Raw genomic sequence first — 17,121 nt, forward strand, 5'->3', positions numbered from 1 at the left:
TAGCTCTTTTTCCCTCTTAATACCAAAAGCACCAGTTTCTAACAAGTGGTAAAGACTGGAATTACAAAATATTCCACCATCGCTTTCTTTTCCACAATGGCCAACATCGATAAATAAAAATCTGTAAAATAAGCGTCAGCTACGGCTTGAAGGACAATGGAATAGAAACGCTTATAATTGTAATACATGCTGCCAGAATTTGATGAACATTACAAGCAGGTGAGTTTCCCATCAATGGAACCGTAACAATTAGAAAAGTTCCATTTTTTTTAAAGAAATTGTTCGACACCTCTTCCAAATAAGCTATAGATGGGAATGGCAAATGATCCTTTTCGAAGTAATTATAAATAACTTTACATGTTTCATGAACAATTCTCCGTACTGTGGTATTGGAAACTCGAACAGAAAATGACAATGCACGAAACGACATCCCAGTAGCCAAGTACCTGAAATGAAAAGAAAGAGGGAATAAGGATATATAGAATACTTTTTACTACATTAAAATATGTTTACTTAAAAAGAAATTAAATATTTGCTAAGTTTTACGTCCCACTTTATGTCCTGCAGGCTAAATGAGACAGAGATTAGTTAATTATTATGAAAGGAATTGACGGAATGAGAATATGTGAGGAATTTGGAAGACCCCGAGAAAACCAACAGACATGATCTTCACCACCAACTCACATGGTCTGGGAATCGAACTAGGGACTCCTAGCCCCATTGTTGATCACTTTACCAGTAAATCAGCGTATCCCCTTATTTTCCTTTTAATGTGATAACTAACGTTGTGGATATATCCTTCACGTAACAAAAAAAAGCAGGATATGTTTATAATGCCATCAGTTGGTATAAGTTTACATTAAATAAGGGATACACTTGCAGGCTCGACTAACTTCTGTGTCACGGCCTGTTCACTACTTTTGGTTTATTTTTAAATATTTTTAATCGCTCATACATGGTTACATATTATTTTTCAGGTCTTAAAATACTGATACAATTTAATTTCTAAAATATGGTGGGAATGTCTCCAAGTCCCTCCTTTTTAGCTAACGCTTCTATTATTATGGGTTGATTGATTGATTTTAGTTTAGCGTCCCTTTCAACAGCGATGCTATATGAGACGTGGACCAACTGATTAACGTGGAATTTAAACCACATGAGCTCCCGCCGGGAATCGAACACGGGTCTCCCACGTCAAAGGCGTGTGCGCTAATCACTTAGCCACGAAGGAGCTCTATTATTACCGGTACATGGTACTCATACATATGAATATTCTATAATTTGCGAGCAGAGGAAATGGTGAAGGAAATCGAAATAACGCAAGGAAATTTCTACACGATATCATGTTTAAAAATTAAATATTCAGACAGGAAACTGCGAGCCAGAAACAGCGCTTTAACCACCTTCCTGGATTGCCTTTTAAAGAAGGGGAGAGAGGGAGAGAAAGAATTCCATTAGCTCCGTCAGCAAATTCTACTAGCATGAATGGTATGGTGACATCATATTGACTGTGTACTTGTATTTTGTTTTGTCTGTGCTCACGTTCCTTCGTTGAATTATGACGTAAGTACGACACCCGCAGAGGTGATATACGCACAATAATTAAAGCAGTGAACTTAAATGTTCTGTTGCACTTTTCTAATCATTTTGGCACTTCTTTCAATAATGGAGCAAAGTTTCATAATGTAAATAATATTTTATTGTGTCCAGATTCGAGTTGTTGAGTTCTTAAAAAGATGTGGTGGTTGCTATAGACATAGATTAATTACATTATTTAATCTATGCTATAGAGCGCTAACCCCTGGGGTTCCTAATTCGATTCCAGACCATGTGAGTTTCTGAAGACAACATTGTTGGGGATTTCTTAAGATTCTCCTGTATCCTCTCACATTGTTATTCCATCAGTTCTTTCCCTTTCATTATTCATCCATCTCCTTTAGCTTAAAGGGGATAAGTGTGGGACGTAAAACTAAAAAAAGCCATTCCCAAACAGTGATTATTAAATCTAAAACTACTTTTTTTAAAAAAAAATGTTGGAGAACCCTTACTGTACTGAATAGTTAGTGAACAAGCCTGTACGCATGGTCCCGAGTTCGATGTCTAGTGGACGAGCAAAATTTTCGCTGAACGTTCGGCAGCTGGTTCGCCATACCCGTGCTTGCTGTATGATACTCAATTCATATCTGTACGCGTATTGAAAGGTATGGAATCCCAAATTTAAGTACCAGTATAGATATAAATGTTTTTGTAGCCCAAGATCAATGTTTCAAATGTCCCTGCGGTGCAGCATACAAAATTAATATATAATATGTGAACAGGACTGACCCATGATTTTTACCTTATGTTTTTAAAAAAATCTTACGTGGCACTTATGTCCAGCCAGACGTGCAAAGATATATTTAATAGACTGGTTTTCTTTACCAGTGACGACGCTAGAGGGAAAGCAAGACTCCCCGACTGCCCCTCCCCCAAGACATGTTATATTATCATGTAGCTGAAGTAATGTACAAATATTTTCGGTATAGAAAGAAACAAGTGCCCCCACAAAAAAAGTCTCTGCCCCTCCCCCAAGACATGTTATATTATCATGAAGCTGAAGTAATGTACAAATATTTTCGGTATAGAAAGAAACAAGTGCCCCCCCAAAAAAGTCTCTGCCCGTCCCTTTTTCCCCAGGAAAGTAAAGCTGGTGCCGTCACTGGTTTTTATTCTTCTTTCCGGATACATAATAGAGATTAAACAAAGTTTATAAATTTAACAGTGTGTTATGCTTCATTATTTGAGAGACTAAAAATACTAAATATTACATGTTTAATATTTTCAGAGGGGAAGTTGAGAGCCAGATGGAGAGGATTACGGGACACATTTAGGAAGGAATTAAAGAGAGAGGTCAGATCGTTCGGGAGACGCAGGTAGTTCACAATCGGCATCATCCTGGCCTCATTTTAAATCTTTAATGTTTCTCTCTGAAACAATGATACCAAGAGTTTCCTCAGGGAATATTCCTTTGGAACATGTAGAATCGTTACCGCCGCCTTCGGAGGTACAACAGGCAATTGCCAAAACAGATGAGACTGTTCCAGATGAATTACTGTTACTGGGACCATCCCATGAAAATACAGATGTAGCCTGTGGGACCAAGCGCTTTAAGAAGCCAGTTTCTAAAAAACGGTCATCTGACTTCAGTGAAAAACTATTAGCGTTGGAAGAAAAAAAGATGATGTATCTCGAAAATAATGCTATGCACAATGACAGTGATTACCAGTTTTTAATGAGTTTACACTCATTTTTAAAATCAGTCCCAACACATAGGAAGCTCGCCGTACGCTCTAAACTTCAACAAGTTTTTATTGATGAACAACAATTGGAGGAAACAGTTTCTTCAATATCGCCATCACGTTCTACATCTGCTTCGCCAAGCGAGTTATCTCATACATCAGAAGGACTGTTGTATCAAACTGATGAGACAGGTTCAACATATTATGTAACTTTGCGCTAGTGGTTTCAGAATCCAAAAACATCAAATATCATCACTCGGAATTATACCTAATTACCATGTTTCTTTTTATTTAAATATAAATTTCAGAAAAAAGTGAAAAAATTACATTGTTATTCTATTGTCTACTACTTCATCTTATGTTGCTGATAAATTTGTATGCATTTTTTAAGGTGAATTAAATTCCAGGAGGAAATGGTTTCAAAAGTACAAAGTAGCCAATATAATAATTGTATAAATTGATATGGACCCCTTGCATATATTACTATATTACATTATATTATATTATATTATATTATATTATATTATATTATATTATATTATATTATATTCAGAGTTCTTACCTGAGGAAAGTCATATCGACAAAAATTAAAGCTTTATCGATTCAAACAAAAGGAAATAAGATAGTTTGCCGTACTAACTGTATACGAATAACTATATTAGGTAAGTTTTCTTCCATCTGGTTCGAACAATAAAACTATTTTTTTTCGATGTGACTTCCCTCTGATTACATCATATGTTCATGTATACTTACAAATCGAGGGAATGAATAGTGTGTAGTTGGCAATTTATGAACATCTAAAAATTGCTGAAATTTGTAACAACTACATAATTTGATTTAAATTGTATGTTTCCATATATGAATTTGAATATATATCTAGAAGATCTAAATAAATTATATATTCATTTAACAAACAAAACTGATGGTATAATAATAGATACAAGAAAAATATAATCGCTTCTTACCTTAATGTCAAAGCCAATCGATTCTTCGCAGAAAGGCACTCTCGAAAATTGGAATGTTTTTCAAGTGCAGGTGAGACTTTGTAAAGTATGTAATAGAATGTTGCAGGTGTCATTCTAAAATATTCGAAAAACTTCTCTTGTTGTTGCTCTAGGTGAGGCAATAAGTTAAATTCTCCCTCCTCATTTCTTGATAAAAATATGTCATTTATCCACAATCGTCTTCTTCGTGCTCTCAAAACTTTAAGGTACGAATTTTCAAGCAAAAATATTTCAAATTGAAGCTTTGAAAGAGACATTGCAACTTGATTCGCATTCGAAATACTTCGGAACTAGTAGAGGCAAATGAATTCGCATTCGCAATAATATTCGGAAGCAGTGAAGGGCGGCCTTATTTTAGTTCCAGGGAAATTTTGCGTCTAATCGGGAAATTTCATTCCCTCAGACGGGAAGTTCGCTGTTAAAAAACTGGCATCACTGCCATCCACTTGCCGTATCTTCCGAGTCGTCTCATTTGCTTATGAAAATTAAAAATATGAATTTATAAATCAGGTTAGTATTTCAAGCAAAGATTTTGTACTTCTAACGGCTCTTCTCTTTGTTCTCGAATATCTTTCGCAGGGCCACATGACAATATCCAACCTAGTATAAATTAAATTCAAGGGATTCACTAGAAATTATTGGAATAAATTCTTAGTAAGCTCTTGCTAAAATCAGTTTGCGTGATCATATGGACTTCAATAATAATAATAATAATAATAATAATAATAATAATAATAATAATAATAATATACAATGCAATGTGGAGAGTTATTAAAGAGATGCAGAGTTGGGTCATACCCTTTAATGTCAGTTCATTAATTTTTACCGTTACTTCGCCTGTTTTTCACGCATATTATCTATATTTACAACGACCTACGTTTTTTGGCATCTTGCAATCACCTCTAAAGATTCATCTCATTCGTCCATAATAATAATATAGGCCTATAATATAAACTTAGGATGTGCTATACAGATTAATATATTTGTAAAATTTACATAAGAAATTTTAATAATATTTTAATAGAGTAGTGTGGAAATAATTGAAATTAGATGTTCATGATATTTGATATGTGTATTTACGTGGAAATTCAAAACTGACAGCGAAAAGTTGTATCTACGTATTCTGCCAAAGGTTATAACAGATGTATGTGTACTTGTTTTTTATTTTATTTATTTTTTTACTTTGCCGCACCACATTTTACAGGTAAAGTTCAATTCTTAGCATGAAAATACACATTTATAAAGAATACAGTAAATTACTGCAAGCGATACAACTAAATACAAATTAATATACCTGTATTTTATAAGTTAAGGTTATTATTGTAAAATCCCAGTAAGTGCTTCTCTACGGGTAAAATAGGTAAGTGCATGTGAGAGATGATTGTATTTAAAAGAAGTGGTACTGAAACTCGTATCATTGCCAAACCCCTCTCGTTTTTAAAACCCTTGCTTAATTATATACGAACCGTCGTTGACGCGCCTGCTTCCTTGGGACGCACCCCTTTGATACGCTCCGGCCCTTCAGATTTACTCTGCTCTGGCTTGGTAAGATAGGATTCGTGTTTTAGTTGCCACCTAGTACAGGTTGTTTTATGTTTCTTGTGGTGCACTTTTTATACATATATCTGAAGCCCGTATTAATACGCTAATCGTAAAAGAGTTGAAACTTTCCAAAAATTGTTTATGATTGCCACCATGAAATTTAAATATGCTTTTTTAGTTTTCATTTCGTCCAGTGTAAATCGTCCAGGAAACAATACGAAAAATTAGTGAAAGAATTCTAGTTTTTGAACAATTATTTCGAGTGGTGCACCGAAAGTAAACCTGCACGATGTACTGTGTGAAGTAGTTATAATACTGTAGTTATAATGTTGTATTAGAATAGTTTATAAGCTATCGAAGTAGTTTGTGGTTTAACGTCCGACACGGATTTCTACATTTAAAAAAAAAATGAAAATTAAGTGTAATACTTTACAGATTCTTTTACATTCAAGCATCCATAAAGCACGGTGTATAGACTGTTTGAGTGGCCGTGAAGTTGGCCCAAACAAATTTCAAATTCTAATGAAATTCTGAACAAAAATTTGTACCCACTTTGTACAAATTTGTACCACCAAATTAGAATTTGTACCCACACCAATTTCGAAAAGTTTGAATTTTTCATGGAAAGCCATCCTGAAGTCAAGCTGACCCGCACAATTATTGATTTCTTTCCAATTCAAACCAAAAGTTACTGAAAATTTGTACTTCATTTTATTAGGAGAAGTAAAACTTCATTTAAATTGCGATAAAAGGAAGAAAGAACTGAGCCCAGGGAGGATTCTAACCTCTTCGCTTGCTCAACTATGCTATTGCTTTCTAGCGGTCATTTGGATTTTCTGTAAACTGTAACAAAGATAGGAAAGAACGAGCTCTGCGGGGTTGAAGCCACTTTCGCTCGGCTACGTTTTGTTAAGATAATATTCGGACTTTATACTGACCATCTGGAGCGGGAGAGTTGTTTTCTTCGCAGAAGGGATCTTAAAGTAAATCTGGAGCCGAGAATACAAGTGCGCACCTGAAAAGTGATTCCTCAAAGTATAGAAAGTGAATGCAAAGATAAAGACGTATATTTTTAAGCACTTGTGTATGGATCCGTATACTAAAGCTGCACACAATGTAAAACAGACAAACGAACTTCTGCTAAGTGATCACCAAATAGAGCAAAGGATCTATGACTCAGGCAGGCAGTGTGAATCTGGTATAACCTCGCAGCAGTTCGGGTATGCATCTGCAGATGGAACTTTAACAACCACTCTGCTTTTGCTCATAAACGGTAAGAGTGGAAATACGTGACAGAGACATTTCCAAGAATGCAGTCTGTGTTTATACTTTCCTAAGCTTATGCCTAGTTGGTGCAGGCCTGTCCTTTTGTTGGACCGAAAAATAATTACCAGTTGAATTACAAGTTCACGAATTCTTTTAATATTTGGTTTAGTTAAATTCTAAATATTTGTTCTCCTCCATTTAAAAGGAAACTTTTTTCTATATTAAAATAACTAGATCTCGTAATGCAAACGTGCTAGATCTCGAAACCTTGTAATGCTGAGGAGATTGCTGCTTCACTGAGGAGATTGACGCTTTCGCTTTATTTTGGTGTATCGTATTTTACATGCGAGGTTTATGGCAATATTGAGAAGTGCATTATTGCTATGTGTTGCATATAATTCATAAAAAAATATAAGGTTAACGAGACATACATGCAAACAGAAAGCACATGCACTATATTCTACGTACTGAATTTTATGTATCTATAGTTGAAAAAATCCCTCATTATTTTCATTCCTCTATATTGTATCGACTCATGAGCTGAATTCTTTTCATAAATGAATCAAAAGTCGAAGCATGTTTCTCTATTGAATGTAACTTTTGTGGCGGAATTTTGGCTGAAATTTGCTTTCCTGAGTTCAGTCTAGTAATTACATACTTTCGAAAGATTCCCGCATGGATCCCCTCCTTTATGCATTCCATCGCTCGTTAAAGCTTTTCATAAATTTAGAAGAAATAGCTTGCTGGTAGTAGTTTGTTGTACGGTATAGAAAAATTGAGCAAAACTACTGAACTGTGTGATATGACTCCTGCATCAAAAAAGGTTACGGGTACCTTCGCTAAATTCCTGTTCCAAAATTTGGGGTCTCGTAAAATCAGATATATTCTCTCGCCATTTTTGCCGTAAGCAGCATTCACTTCGCTATCGGATGAGCAAACCAACAGGGCAGTGAAGAGCATTTCCGCATGATGTAGTAACTAAATTACAGACTATCTGTTCTAGGGTATAATCGAAGCTTGCTATCTCCGTTCAAGTATGAAAGAAAACTAAAAATAGATTTTCATAAGGAGGACGCTGTTATGCTTATGTTTCTTTTATTATTTTTAATTTCTTGTGTTCTCTGTCACGTCTCTCCTGTAACCGTAAATTACTGTATACTCAGATCCTCTAGCGACCATATACTTCATGTTATTACTTCATTAAGTTAACTGACATTCTCAAATTACCTTGTATTTAAGTTAATAATCTTGACACGTTTATCCTTAACAACTTACTCCTTTAATTAATGAGAATCCCATCAACTTCCCTTGTAATATTTACCCTAAAACTCATTAGAGAATCTACTTAAACATTTCGTAAATTTTACACAAAGACAGTCATATTTATATAGCAACATTCTTCTTATTCTTCCTTATAAGCATGTTACAAACTTAAAACACTTCACTCTCAACATTCCTCCCGGGTATCAACCAAGAAAAGAAGAAGAAGTAGCCTAGTTGCACTGTACACTGTGATCTTCTCTATATTTGTTAAAGACATCAATCTCTATCCTTATTGTTCTTACATGGGCATTTAGTTTCGCCCGATTCTTTCAAACTCCATTTTATGTCACTCATTATATCCCAACATTTAAGTACTTTTCATTGCCAATTGCTTAGGTCTTTAAAATGAATTGAATTACTTTCTTCTTTGAACTCAAAATATATTCCCCAACATCTAATATCTCATCATTAGTAAGTTTCTGCCTTCTCTTGTAGTAGTTCCAGTTTTTATTGTGTTTTCTATTTCTGTCCTTGTAATTATCTTGTTCCAGTTTCGTAGGTGAACTATGTTGTCTTCTGTAAGTGTAATATAAACTTCTTCATAATCTATCAGAGCTGGAAATCGCTAGTATTCACCGAGCCAGTCTCATTTCATTTTTTACACTTACTTCTCTTTATATTGCTGCTTCTTTTTTACGTTAATTTGAAGTACTTCTTCATGTGCTAGGTTGCTACTAAAATCTTTCTGTACGTTGCCCGACAATTCTTTTAATACATCATTCAGAGTGGGGTAATGCAATTTTTCCAATACTTGATACAAGGCTTGCACTTGACTTGTCTAATATGGAAGATATTTCTTGTCCTTGTTGTACTTGCTGTTTGCTGTTACAAATCTTGTACATTTTGATTAAGTTGATCATCTATATGTATTGAGAAACAATTGTCAAGATATTTTGAGGAAAATAAATTATTTTATAATATGCCATTTGGATTTAGACCTGGGTGTTCTACGAGTGAAGCCGTGGAAAATATAGTATGAGAAGTGTTAGATAATTTGCAGAACAATCTTCATGTTGCGGTTACATTATTAGATTTGATTAAAGCGTTCGATACCGTGTCACATAATATATTAATTGCGAATTATTATCTTTAGTTGCATCGTATCTTAGTAATAGACAACAAACTGTTCGCATTGCAAACGAAGACAAGTCTCATGTGTGTAACGAATGGTGTTCCACAAAGTAGTGTATTAGGCCCCTTCCTTTTTCTTGTATATATAAATGATTTTCCAATTGTTTTGCCTAATAGTTGTGTTTTATATGCTGACAGTATTACTTTTGTAAATTCAGACAAAAATATAATTGATGTTCAAAATATGAATAGCTCTTAGAGTTGTCTTCTATATGGTTTGAATGTAACAGACTTACAGCAAATCAAGATAAAAGAGAAACTATGTATATTAATCTTAGTAATTCTACAAGTCATTCGGATACACGCAAATCTGTAAAACTGTAAGGAATGTACGTCGATTCAAAGTTAAATTGGAATGAACATACAGAAAATTTATGTAGAAAGTTATCCAGAGGATTGTTTTTATTGCGTAAATTAAAAATTGTAATTAATGGGAAATATCTTATAACATCGTACAATGCTTTTTTTTTCATTCATATATATATATATATATATATATATATATATATATATATATATATATATATGTGTGTGTGTGTGTGTGTTTATATGGGTAATTTTCAAATTAGCAACAAAATTGAGGAATGAAAGTGGTAAAAGTATATATTTTTTAATACCACTCATTTTCTTTCAGTAAGTTCAGATAAAGTTTAAAAGTATGTTTTGATACTAAGCAGAGCTTAATCTGCATATTTTTAGTTTTTAGAAAATATTATTTGTTTCCACGTGAACCATTAATCCATGCTGATGACAAAGTACACACAATAGCCGATAGAAAGTGTGCTATGTGATTTTGCAAATACTAATAGTTAGAAATCTACTTTTTGGTTAATTACGGTCGAAGGTGTCAATTTGTGTTCCAATTTTTTTATTTTTCTTTGCTGAAGTTTAAGTTAAAAATTACAGCAAAAAGTCACACCCATGACCGAAACCAATTAGAAACTGTATTTCTTATTACGACTATTTGCAAAATCGGAAATAAATATCAAGTTTGATATTAAGGCGTACGGGGAGATACTTGATCTAAAAGCAGGAAAACAAGCTTTGTCCAAAATCTCATAGTTTTGAAGTTAGAGGCTGCCTGAATCGTTCTAAAATGTATCTCAGAAAACTGTGTTTTAAACACTATCAAACATATGGAGCGCTGAGTAATAAATCACTTAGGAGGCCTTATCTGTTCGATTTAAAAATGGATTTTCCAACTGTGTGATGTATGCGCAAAGGATTCCCCAAAGGGATGATGAACCAACGGTATTTCATTTTTGGTTATTGTTGCAGGAACTTCTTGTACACGCACCGAACAGCTTTGAAACACGTATTTTTAAATATAACCTTTAGGACTTCCTAAGTGGTTTATTAAGACGCGCTCACTATGTTGGAGAGTTGTTTAATAAAGGGGTCTCTAAAATTCATTTTTCTATGCTTTCGGTAGCCTAAATATCCGAAACTATGGGCTTTTGGCCAAAGTTCCAGAGACATTCTTCTTTTAGCATCATGTATTTGCCATGATTTTGTTTGTACACATTAATTTAATACATTATGTATTTTTAAACACATATCATCACTGTATTATCTATTAAAGTTTTATCAGAAAGTAGAAGATTAATGTTAAAAATTCTTCGATTAATAAAAGTCGCTACAAACGTTCAAATTTACATTGGTGTTCATCAGTATTAATTTTTCTGAACACGCTCTTTTATACTTTTTGGTTTCTGTTTCTCATTACGGATTTTAACTGTGAATTTAACTGTCCATTTTTTCAAGAGTCAAGTTGTCAAGTAGCGAAATTTCTTAGAAACAGTCATTGTATCGGTCATAATTTATTTTGTTTTTCTCTCTGCAAGACAATGATATTCAATAAATGTACAAGGGTATGGTATACAAATGTATTTTTATAATTCTTTAGAAAACATATTCCCAGCACATATGATCTAAAATCAATATACTACATCACATGCAAGTTTAAACTTATGCTACCAGCTATTACAAAGATCTAGTATCATTTTCCCGATGATTTTGAACTAATGTGATCTGTTTTATTTATTTCTGAAATTTGATCTAGAAAAGGAATTACTTCCAATTCACTTTACATAGATTTTAATGAAATGTGTTTAACATCTAGGGTTTGTATCAAATACATTAGAATATCAAATCAAAGTTCTAAGCCATTTTGAAAGAAACTTTCTGCGACGTACTTAAGTGCTTCTTTGTACAGTACATACTTGCAATTCACTGGCTACATGGACACTACATCTTAACCTTTAATTCCCTTTTAATACAACTGCAAACACAAAGCAAACAGACATCGTTTGTCATGTGCTAATAGAAAAGAGCTTTTATAGAAAACTCAGTTATAAGCGCAAAACACCTAAATGGTTTTCTTTGGGTATAATCCCCACTGCCCGTCAGCAGTTGGAGACAGCTTTTTCCCCTCTTTTGAGAATTACCCATATATACCATATATATATATATATATATATATATATATATATATATATATATATATGTGTGTGTGTGTGTGTGTGTGTGTGTTTGACAATGTCTTTTGCAAGAAATGTTTAATAACAATAAATCAAGTGTAATATGAATCTCCTTCATAATCTATCAGTAGCTTGTAATCACTAGTATTCACCGAACCAGTCTCATTTCCTTTTTTAGATTTACTTTTTATACTACTGCTTCTTTTTAACGTAATTTGAAGTACTTCTTCATGTATTAGGTTGTTACTAAAATCTTCCTGTTCCTTGCCCGACAGTTCTCTTAATAACTCTCTCAAAGATTGATAATGCAATGTGTCCAATGTCAATAATTGGTACAAGGATTGCACTGACTCTTGTCTAATATAAAAGATATTTCATGTGGGTGTTGTACTTGCTGTTTCAATTCTTGTACATTTTGATTAACTTGATCGTCTATATGGAGTTCGTTTATTACGGTATGCAGTTGTAGTATACCAGTATTAGGAAAGTGATGGATTCCAGCGCATTTGAAACATCTCTTGCCAAAGCAGGAGAATTATACCTAACATGTAAGCATTGACAACTCCGGCATTTAATTGTCTTTGCTGTGCCTTTTCTGATGATTCTGACGATATCGAGTAACTGAATAACCGTAAAATACTGTATATTCAAATCTACTAGCTACCATATACTGCATGTTATTTCTTCATTAAATTAACTGAGACATTCTCAAATTATCTTTTAATTAACTTAATAATCTTAGCACATTTATCCTTAACAACTTACTTTCTTATTAATCACAATTCCATCAATTTCCTGTATAATATTTACCCTCAAACTCATTCGACAATTTACTCAAACATTTCGCCTAATTTCATACAAATACACAGTTACATTTACATCCCAACATTCTTCTTATTCTTTGTTCTAAGCATGTTACAAAGTTAAAACAATGCACTTCCAGCATGCGATTTTATATGTGATTAGCACTCAGTGTTAATATGTCGTTCGAGTAATTAAGTATTGCAGTGATGAATTTAGAAGATTCTCTCTGAAATTAAAAGGCGTACTGCTAAAGCACTGGTAACCCTTTTGACTCCCACCCGAAGAATATAGGGAGAATTTCGTAGTTGTGGGAGGTCGCATTGAATGTCGTAGAAGAAGAAACTCCTTTGGCAGTTTAGGAGGAGTTTGTAAGGCAACAATTATATAAAGAACTGAAAGCTAAGTCTGACTAAAACCAATCTTTATAAAAGAAAAGAAAATAGTATGCTATTCTTTATTTTTACGGTAGGAAAAAATGACTGTTCCCTTCATCCAAATAAAAAATATAACGCTTTACGTCGTAAGAGAAACTGTTATTGTAGATAGGCTTTTATTTTAGTAAAATAAAGTTATTTTAGAAAATTAGTTAAGTAGAATGATACCATAGTTTTGTCAGCTTTCTCTGTAACTTTAATTGTGAAAACAAATTTTTCATTGGCATATATTGCCGATAGGACTGTTACAAGATAAGGTTCCGTTATATATATTTTGATGTTATAAACATCGAAATACGCAATTACATCGCAAAACTAAAATAACAAGACAGCGGATATAGTTTTATGAAGTGGTTCAGTAAAATATAATGTACAACTATTGCTGTAATAGTTTGTGCATTTGTTAGTTTAAGGTACGGATGCGCTGGACTGCAAAATGAAAGAATGAAATGAAATTTTTGGGTTGTACGTCCCACGCGTATGTCTGCTAGGCTTAAAGACACGGTGATGATAAAGAACAATGAAAGTGGGACGAAACGGAAGTACTCTGAGAAAACCCATGAGCACGGTCTTTGTGCACCACAAATCTCAGTTGGCGTAAGCTGAGATCGAACCAAGAACACCATGCGCATGAAGTCAAAACTTTGCCACTGTGCCAACGTGACTTCCTGGACTATAAGAATACTAAGTAGGTATATACCCCATTATATAACTATGTAAAAGACTCTAAGTGCTCTTTGCTTAGCCTAAGTGCCTTCTGTGCGAAAGATGCACCCATTTCTGGTAAGAACAGGTCGTCCCTTTCCGGCATTAATGCAGTAAGCGACATTTTGAAAATTTTACAGGAGAGCCGAAAAACTGAAATTTTGATGGTTTTTCTTGGATAACTTTTTGTTTTCTGGACTATTTTCGTAAGTAAAATACAGCTAATATAATTCAACAAGCTCCGTCAAATAAAACAGTGACGTATATAATAGCTTCAATATATTCACTTATTTTGACGCATAATTCATTTTTGCTTACAAAATTTTTAACAAATCAATGCTTCAAACGACATTCATTGAAATGTATTAATGCATTAAGGCACACGGTGTCATAAAGAGATTGCTTTAAGCAACATTTACAGAAAAAAAATGGTAATAAATTGCTGATTCGTTAATTGAAAAATATTAATTGTATGCTGATCGTTAAAATACTGAACGTTTCTTGAAATAATGCTGCTTAAAACCAATTTGCCAAGGAAAATACTTTGGTTTACCTCTCCTTTACCTAGTATTTTAAAAAAATAATCTAATCTGAATGGTTAAGTTAATAATAACTGCCACCATTACTTAGTTTTGTCTTTTATTTATAGTGTTATTTTTTTAATTTCTTAAAGATTAGAATATTGCAAATTATTACTGATTTGTTAAGCTTACTGATACAATGAAAATTTGAATCATACATTTTATAAGTAAATGCAAATTGTCGAAACTTAACAAAACTGTAACTTTATCAATTTTTAATTATTGGAAGAAAAAATAAAAAATGATGACAACATGTTTCAATCTTAAATTTCTTCTTCGGTGTCCTCTTCATCTGTCTCAGTGAGTGTATCTTGTGCTTCTCTCGTGTGTGGCAACTGCTGGTAGAACCTGTGTAGATGCTTTGGTAGAACATTCTGATTATACAATTTGACAAGATCCTGATATTTGACCTTACTGATAGGGATGGCTGCCGCATAAAGTCTGCTTGGCAGCTTTTGTCTTGGTGTGCGATGTTTGAGTGTAAAATACACTGCGTCCTTAGTCATTGAATACTTAACTTTGGCAAATTCACTATTTTTTGAAAAAGTGACAACTCTAATTTTCGACAGCAAGAAAGGTTCCCCTGACTCATGTTTCTTAGCACTGAAGATTTGGGTTGCCAAAGTACAATTTCTAAAAGAATCATGCTTCAATAATTCAACATTATGTGGCTTTGTTCTCGCCATAACGGTAATCCACTGGTAAGGACTTTCATTTTTTTCATTATGAGATACTTTCTCAATTTGACTATGCACACCGTCCACAGGCATATATATGTGTGACCCGGTACCAAATAATTGATCTGGATTCGTTGCAAGTTTTTGGATTTTTCAAGTTCATATTTCAACATAGCCAAAATATTTCTGTTTTAGTTTTGACCGGCACATTTATCGCAATACAGTATTAGAGTTGAAACAGTACCTCGTTCGTCCGCTACATCTATATATCTCGAAAGGATGGAAGCGATTTTATTCGAACCTTGTTTACCTTCGCTCTCACCCCATACGTAATTGTATGCATTTCTGCTTTTTGATTTATATATCGAGAGATTGTAAACGGAATATTTTCGTGTGTAATATAAAAGCATGGAATCGCCATTAGGTACGCTCAAATCTTTCTGCAAATCGAAACTCACGACAAGTGGTCCTTCCTGACAACCACTCAAACTCTGCTGGTTTTTGGAAACGAGCCTTATTTGCTTCTTTATCTTCAATATGTCGTGCGCAATCAGCCTTCTCTTCTTGAGTTACGTCTGTCTTGTTGGTAAATGCGATACATGCGATACATTTGTGGCACTTTTCCTTTTTGGGTCTATGAAACCTAAGGTTGAATTTTGAGTTAAATATATCCCCAAAAACGCTTTCACTCACAGGAATATTTCCTTCTTCGTTCATTGCACGTGAGTAAATCGTATAAAGATATGTTAATATATAACTTTCAATGTTTAGTTGAGCCAAGTCTCATAGGTTAAGTTCTATTCCCCTAGTCTGTAAGGTTAAATTCAGTTCACTTTCAAAACTCTTTTTGGTTCATCTTCCAAAATTCTAACCCATGAGTTACAAACAACACTGATAAAATATCCTCAAAAACTTCTGTTACTCTTTTATTATTTTTCAAACTGATACACATAAAATTCTCTCTTAACATCACACTTAACAATTAACAATTTTTCTCAATCTATCAAACTCAAATGGCAATAGATCCGTTCTTGAATCAACCATAACTTTACTACATTTTCAAATCAACAACATAAAACTGTCCCTAGCAACATAAACATCTCTTTTCTTCCTTTTCTTCTTTTGGCTAGTGCTTTTTTATTTTCTCAACGCTTACAACCTATTCCTATAAACGACTATATTTTCTACTCCTAACAAGATAAGTGACGTTTTTTTAGATCCTCGGGAAGATATAGTCGTGTGTTTTATTTCTACAGTAGTGGGGAGGCACTGCAGGAAGCCTTTGAATGAATTCAACAACGAGGTTCACAGCTTGCACGGATGTCGCATTGGGACGAACTAAGTGGGTCCTCGACCATCAGGTTTTGCTAAGCCTTCATTGGATTGTGAACAGTGTAATTCACAAACCTCTGCGAGATATCTAGTATTGAAAAGAAGAGTTGAAGGCAATCTCTTCTATTGCCTTCAACTTAGTTAATAAAATACTGAAAAGATGATGCCCGTGGGCTCTCTCTCTGAATCCTCCTTCTTTTCACTGTAACTTGTCTGGTTGCTCCTAAGATCCAATTTCTTTGATCATTCGGTTTTAAAGATCAAAAGTGTCTAAATAAGGATTGGCGCCTCTCTTCCGGAATATCAGAACATTTATTTGGGCAAGACACATTTGTTTGTTTGTATTTGTTTCTTTTCCACTCTTTCTTGCCTTTTTTGTTGTAGGCTTGGTCACTGTGCTTTAATCGTTTTTCTTTCTCTCTTTTTGAGGAGTTTTCTTTTTAATTCCCAATCCATTTTGCCTACGATATTCTTTTCTAGTGTAAAAGTGATCATTCTACTTATTATCTTCCTCCGTTTCCTAGCACCACTTTCCTCATTGCAACCATCACCTGAATTCGACTT

The 17,121-nt window shown here is 33.8% G+C and overlaps 1 protein-coding gene across 3 annotated transcripts in view; it reads left to right on the forward strand.

Annotated features, from left to right (window-relative positions):
• LOC145691052 (uncharacterized) overlaps positions 1–17,121 on the forward strand; it is a 163,371-nt gene that overhangs the window by 114,750 nt on the left and 31,500 nt on the right. Inside the window, exon 1 of one of the 3 annotated variants that reach the window (XM_081766686.1) lies at positions 4,722–4,792. The exons of the other annotated variants lie outside the window; for them this stretch is intronic. The gene's annotated coding sequence lies outside the window, so the exon portion shown is untranslated. Of the gene's footprint in view, positions 1–4,721; positions 4,793–17,121 lie in introns of those variants that run through there. 3 annotated transcript variants of the gene reach the window in all.

Source organism: Thermobia domestica, chromosome 7 (assembly GCF_964235325.1).
Source record: "Thermobia domestica chromosome 7, izTheDome1.hap1.1, whole genome shotgun sequence".
NCBI lineage: Eukaryota > Metazoa > Arthropoda > Insecta > Zygentoma > Lepismatidae > Thermobia > Thermobia domestica.